This window comes from Thalassophryne amazonica, chromosome 14, assembly GCF_902500255.1.
Source record: "Thalassophryne amazonica chromosome 14, fThaAma1.1, whole genome shotgun sequence".
NCBI classification, from domain to species: Eukaryota; Metazoa; Chordata; class Actinopteri; order Batrachoidiformes; family Batrachoididae; genus Thalassophryne; species Thalassophryne amazonica.
The window spans coordinates 22215164-22221363 of record NC_047116.1 but is presented as its reverse complement, the minus strand read 5'-3'; positions in this window follow the sequence as shown (position 1 = coordinate 22221363).

The following is a 6200-nucleotide window of genomic DNA, read 5'->3' as shown; positions in this document are numbered from 1 at the left end:
ACAGTATTACCTCCATCCCTGGTACTTAAAGCAGCACTACCCTACGTGCATCCAAAATAAACCAGTTTTCATTAAACTTCATTGAAAAGTTGGAGAATCTTGCAAGAATGAAGCAATAGTGCAGTAAGTTTTTTTTACAGGTTTTTTTTTTTTCTCAGTATAGTTTTTATTCTAATTGTATGATGAAAGCTGGTCAGAGGGCCCCTTGTCCTTTTTTGGTGGGTGGGGGGTATTGGGGCCCCATGAAACCCTTGCAGCGCCTTTAACCAGCTAACATTAATAAAGTTGTGCAAGACCATGTATGCTAACATTAACAGCAGTCAGCTTTTTTCCCTTTAATGTAGTCTGTTAGCTGTCAAACGTGCCAGTGTAATAGTGTCCAAGTATAAATAGAAGTACTCTACACCTGGAAATCCAGTAATTCAGGGAAAACTTTGATTATCGCTAAAATATTTGAGGCATAGCTAGATCATTTTAAAGGATTTTAACATTGTGAGGTGACTTTATTTTTTTAGCTTAATGGACCAACTGGCATATCTCACTACAGTGGCACAGGCGATATGTATTTTTACCCCAAATGATGGATTTCAAATAACATTTGCTGGTGACGAAATTGATCTGGATAAGTAATTTAAAAAAAACTTATTGCTAGCATGTTATTTAGCAAAGGTCAAACATCTTTGGTCATTACTGTTATTTACAGAAGAATGCGCTCAGAGTGCCTTTCTAGTTCTCGTCATGTAAGAAAGTAACCAACAAAAAGTAATCAACAATACCCATATCAAACACTAGGTGTCAGCCTACACTAGCTAATGGTACGGTACCGACATACATGTACGCACTCGATGATGGTAGCTCCATTTATCTTTATATATACAGAATGTTAATATTTAATTTTACATAATTCATTATGGGTTATAGTTTTTGCTACCGTGACACACCGCTGGTTAAGTTTTTTCTGATTGTTAAGCGAAAATAAAGCAGTTGTAAGTCTCTGTGCAATTCACCGTGTCACCAATAGGCGGGGACAAACAGCCACTAGATAAACGGCAGCATGCTGTACGACTATGTTATCCAGAAACTGCTTTCAATACCCGTTTTATTGTAATGTTAGTGATTGAGTTTCTGATAGTGTAAAGAAATCTTTGGGTCAACATTTGGCATCCACTTTTTTCTTTTTTTCTTTACAGTTAAAAATTAGGTTTGGTTAAAATCTAGGATTCAGTAGAGATACATACACAGTACTAGTCAAAGGTTTTGGTACTGTGTATGCATCAAAAATTTACATTTACTACAATATTTAAAGTAAAGTAAAAAAGTAAAGTAGCAAATCTGTCAGTTTGAAACTGCCAAACTAAACACTTCAAACATAAAGGATGCAGATGTTCCAGGACAGGTGGTGGTAATCCATGCAATGGTCCTCGGACAGAAAAGTGTAACAGAAGAAGAATAATAAATAGCATACTGTAAGTAACAATATGTGAGCTGCTGCTGTGAGGTAAACTGTGACAACCAGTGATTAATCATGCTCATTTCAGGGACAGTTCTTCAGAGATGCACAACTTCAATCAATCAATCAATTTTTTTATATAGCGCCAAATCACAACAAACAGTTGCCCCAAGGCGCTTTATATTGTAAGGCAAGGCCATACAATAATTATGTAAAACCCCAACGGTCAAAACGACCCCCTGTGAGCAAGCACTTGGCTACAGTGGGAAGGAAAAACTCCCTTTTAACAGGAAGAAACCTCCAGCAGAACCAGGCTCAGGGAGGGGCAGTCTTCTGCTGGGACTGGTTGGGGCTGAGGGAGAGAACCAGGAAAAAGACATGCTGTGGAGGGGAGCAGAGATCGATCACTAATGATTAAATGCAGAGTGGTGCATACAGAGCAAAAAGAGAAAGAAACAGTGCATCATGGGAACCCCCCAGCAGTCTACGTCTATAGCAGCATAACTAAGGGATGGTTCAGGGTCACCTGATCCAGCCCTAACTATAAGCTTTAGCAAAAAGGAAAGTTTTAAGCCTAATCTTAAAAGTAGAGAGGGTGTCTGTCTCCCTGATCTGAATTGGGAGCTGGTTCCACAGGAGAGGAGCCTGAAAGCTGAAGGCTCTGCCTCCCATTCTACTCTTACAAACCCTAGGAACTACAAGTAAGCCTGCAGTCTGAGAGCGAAGTGCTCTATTGGGGTGATATGGTACTACGAGGTCCCTAAGATAAGATGGGACCTGATTATTCAAAACCTTATAAGTAAGAAGAAGAATTTTAAATTCTATTCTAGAATTAACAGGAAGCCAATGAAGAGAGGCCAATATGGGTGAGATATGCTCTCTCCTTCTAGTCCCCGTTAGTACTCTAGCTGCAGCATTTTGAATTAACTGAAGGCTTTTCAGGGAACTTTTAGGTCAACCTGAAAATAATGAATTACAATAGTCCAGCCTAGAGGAAATAAATGCATGAATTAGTTTTTCAGCATCACTCTGAGACAAGACCTTTCTAATTTTAGAGATATTGCGTAAATGCAAAAAAGCAGTCCTACATATTGAATGAATGAATGAAAACTGTTTATTTCGAACATTTGATACAACAACAATTACAAGATAGCTCAGTAAAGACAACAACAAAAAAGTTCCTACTGTGTACCCAACATGTCCGAAAAGGGGTAGGGTGAAGCATCAGCTTATTTATCCCTACCCCTTCTTCCCCACAACCAGTAATACCCTTTGCCACATATACACATAAATTCCTACACACCTAAACCGATATCAATATATATATATATACATATATATACACACACATACATATACACATCAACATACACATATATACACATATACATATATACACATATATATACACAAACATAAATATACACCTACACATACCTACTTACATACAAAATACTATATATTTACAAGCCGACGCAAACAACAAAAACACCCTAACCCTCATTACCCTTCCTCCTCCCTATACCCAGAAAAAACCATATTTTTGTACCGCTGTTTGAACTGGTTCATGCTTGGACATTGCTTGAGCCCCACTCCCAATCTGTTCCACATCCTCACCCCACAGACAGAAATACAGAAACCTTTTAATGTTGTTCGTGCCCACTGATGCTTTAAATTAAATTTCCCCCTCAGACTGTAATCCCCTGATCTGTTAAAAAACATATTTTTAATATTTGCTGGAAGTAAATTGTTTATTGCTTTATACACAATTTGTACTGTTTGAAAATGAACCAAGTCTGTGAATTTTAAGAATTTGGATTGTAAAAATAGTGGATTTGTATGATCTCTATAGCCAGTATTATGAATAATTCTTATAGCTCTTTTCTGCATTACTGACAGTGATTGTGTTGTACCTTTATAAGTATTACCCCATACCTCTGCACAGTACTGTAAATATGGTAAAACCAGTGAGCAGTAAAGAATGCGGAGTGAGTTGTGGTCCAGAATATGTTTCGCTTTGTTTAGAACTGAAATGCTTCTTGACAGTTTACTTTGTATATGTTTTATATGAGTCTTCCAGTTTATCTTATCATCTATTATCACCCCCAGAAACTTATTTTCATGTACCCTTTCAATATCTACCCCCTCGACTTGTAACTGAACCTGTATATCTGTATTACAATAGCCAAATAACATGTATTTTGTTTTACTTAAGTTTAATGATAATTTATTTCTGTCAAACCATATTTTCAATTTTCCCATTTCCATACTGATCCTCCTCAGTAACTCCTGCAAATCCCCCCCTGAACAAAAAATGCTTGTGTCATCTGCAAATAATACTAATTTTAATATTTTGGAAACATTGACAATATCATTTATATAAATTAGAAACAGTTTTGGACCCAATACTGACCCCTGTGGGACGCCACAAGCATTGTCCAAGCATGATGATGTATATTCCCCCAACTTCACAAACTGTTTTCTGTTACTTAAGTAGCTTCTCACCCAGTGCAACACCAACCCCCTAATCCCATACTGTTCAAGTTTATTGATTAATATGTCATGATTAATTGTATCAAAAGCCTTTTTAAGATCTATAAATATTCCAACTGAATGTAATTTGTGGTCTATGGCGTTTGTAATCTCCTCAACTGATTCTATTAATGCAAGTGATGTTGAACTATGTGCTCTGAATCCATATTGACTATCAGTAAGTAATTTATGTTTATTTATGAATTTGTCTAATCTATTATTGAATAACTTTTCTAATAATTTGGAAAATTGTGGAAGCAAAGAAACAGGTCTATAATTTGTGAAGTGGTGTCTATCCCCAGTCTTATACAGCGGCACAACCTTAGCTATTTTCATTTGATTGGGAAATTTACCGGTTTGAAATGATAAGTTACAGATGTATGTTAATGGTTCTACAATCCATTCAATGACCTGTTTTACCACCACCATATCAATTTCATTTAAATCGGTAGATGTTTTATATTTACAATTATTCACAATGTCTATAATTTCATTTCCATCCACTGCTGTGAGGAACATTGAACAGGGATTTCTTTCTATGAGATTATTATCCCAATCCTCAGGTTGGGAATCGGGAATTTTTTCTGCCAAGCTTGGTCCAATATTTACAAAAAAATTATTAAAACCGTTGACTACCTCATCCTTATTTTCCTTCTTGACATTATTATCAATGAAATACTGAGGGTAACTCTGTTTTTTATTACCATTTTTGATAATGCTATTTAATATATCCCATATTCCTTTAATATTGTTTTTGTTATTATATAATATGTTACTATAATATTCCTTCCTACATACCCGTATAATATTAGTTAATCTATTTTTGTATTTCTTATATCTATTTTCTGCCTCTTTAGTCTTTAGTTTTATGAATTCTCTATACAGTGTATTTTTCTTATTACATGCATTTCGTAACCCTTTCGTCATCCATGGTCGAGCTTGGATTTTTTGTTTTCTGTAGTCTTGTTTAATTGGACAATTTTTATCATATAATGATGTAAATATTTGTAAAAAAGTTTCATATGCACTATCAACATCACTTTCACTGTATACCTTTTCCCAGTTTTGCTCCTGTAAATCCTTCTTTAGTGTGTTCATGTTTTCCTCTGTCCGCACTCGCCTGTATTTTATTTTCTCCTCTGGCTGATTCCGCCGATGGTTTCTATTATAAACGATGAAAACTGGTAGATGATCACTAATGTCATTGATTAATAATCCACTCACAGTGTTATTCTCAATATCATTGCTGAATATATTATCAATTAAGGTGGCACTATGGGATGTAATTCTGCTTGGCCTGGTGATTTTTGGATATAAACTCATACTGTACATTATACTGATAAATTCATCTGTTATTTTATGCTTATTTGGATTGAGCAGATCAATATTTAAGTCACCACAAATGAACACAGTTTTTTGATTAGTTTTTGAGAACATTTTTCCCATACAGTCAGTGAATGTTTCAATACTAGATCCTGGTGCTCTATATATACAGCTGACTAATACATTTTTGCTTTTTTCTTCACATATTTCAATAGTTATACATTCTAATAAGTTATCAATCACAGTTGTCATATTGTCTACTATTTTATAATCCATGTTCTTATCCACATACACAGCCACTCCTCCTCCACTCTTATTCTTTCTGTTTACACAATTAAATTCATATCCATCCAGTTCAAAATCCATTCCTTTATCTTCATTGATCCATGTTTCTGATATAGCAATTATGTTAAATATTTTTTTAAACTGACTTAAATATTCTTTAATGTTGTTAAAGTTTGCATATAGACTTCTGCTGTTGAAATGGATTATTGATAATTTGTTATCCGTTTTAATGATCCGATTAAACTGTTCATCTGTATAATAGCAACAACTGTCATTGATATTTGAGAAGAAATTATTGTCTGGGTCTATATCGTGCTCCAAGTCCAGTACATTGTGGTCTGTGTATTTAAATGTTCTCAGTTCTACTTTTCCATGATCAGCAATCCTTTGAGTTATATCCTTCTTGTCTCCAGATGTAGATGAATAGGTAGTAGATGAATAGGTTCCTCTGGTCTGTGTCATGGTGTTATGATGTGTTTGTGTCCTCATACCTTATTGGTCATATCTGTCCAGATCCTCGCTTTAAGAAACACTATTGTTCATATTTGTCCAGCTCCTCGATGTTCCTTATTGCCATGACTTTTGCTTGTTCTGGTGATCCGTTCAGTTT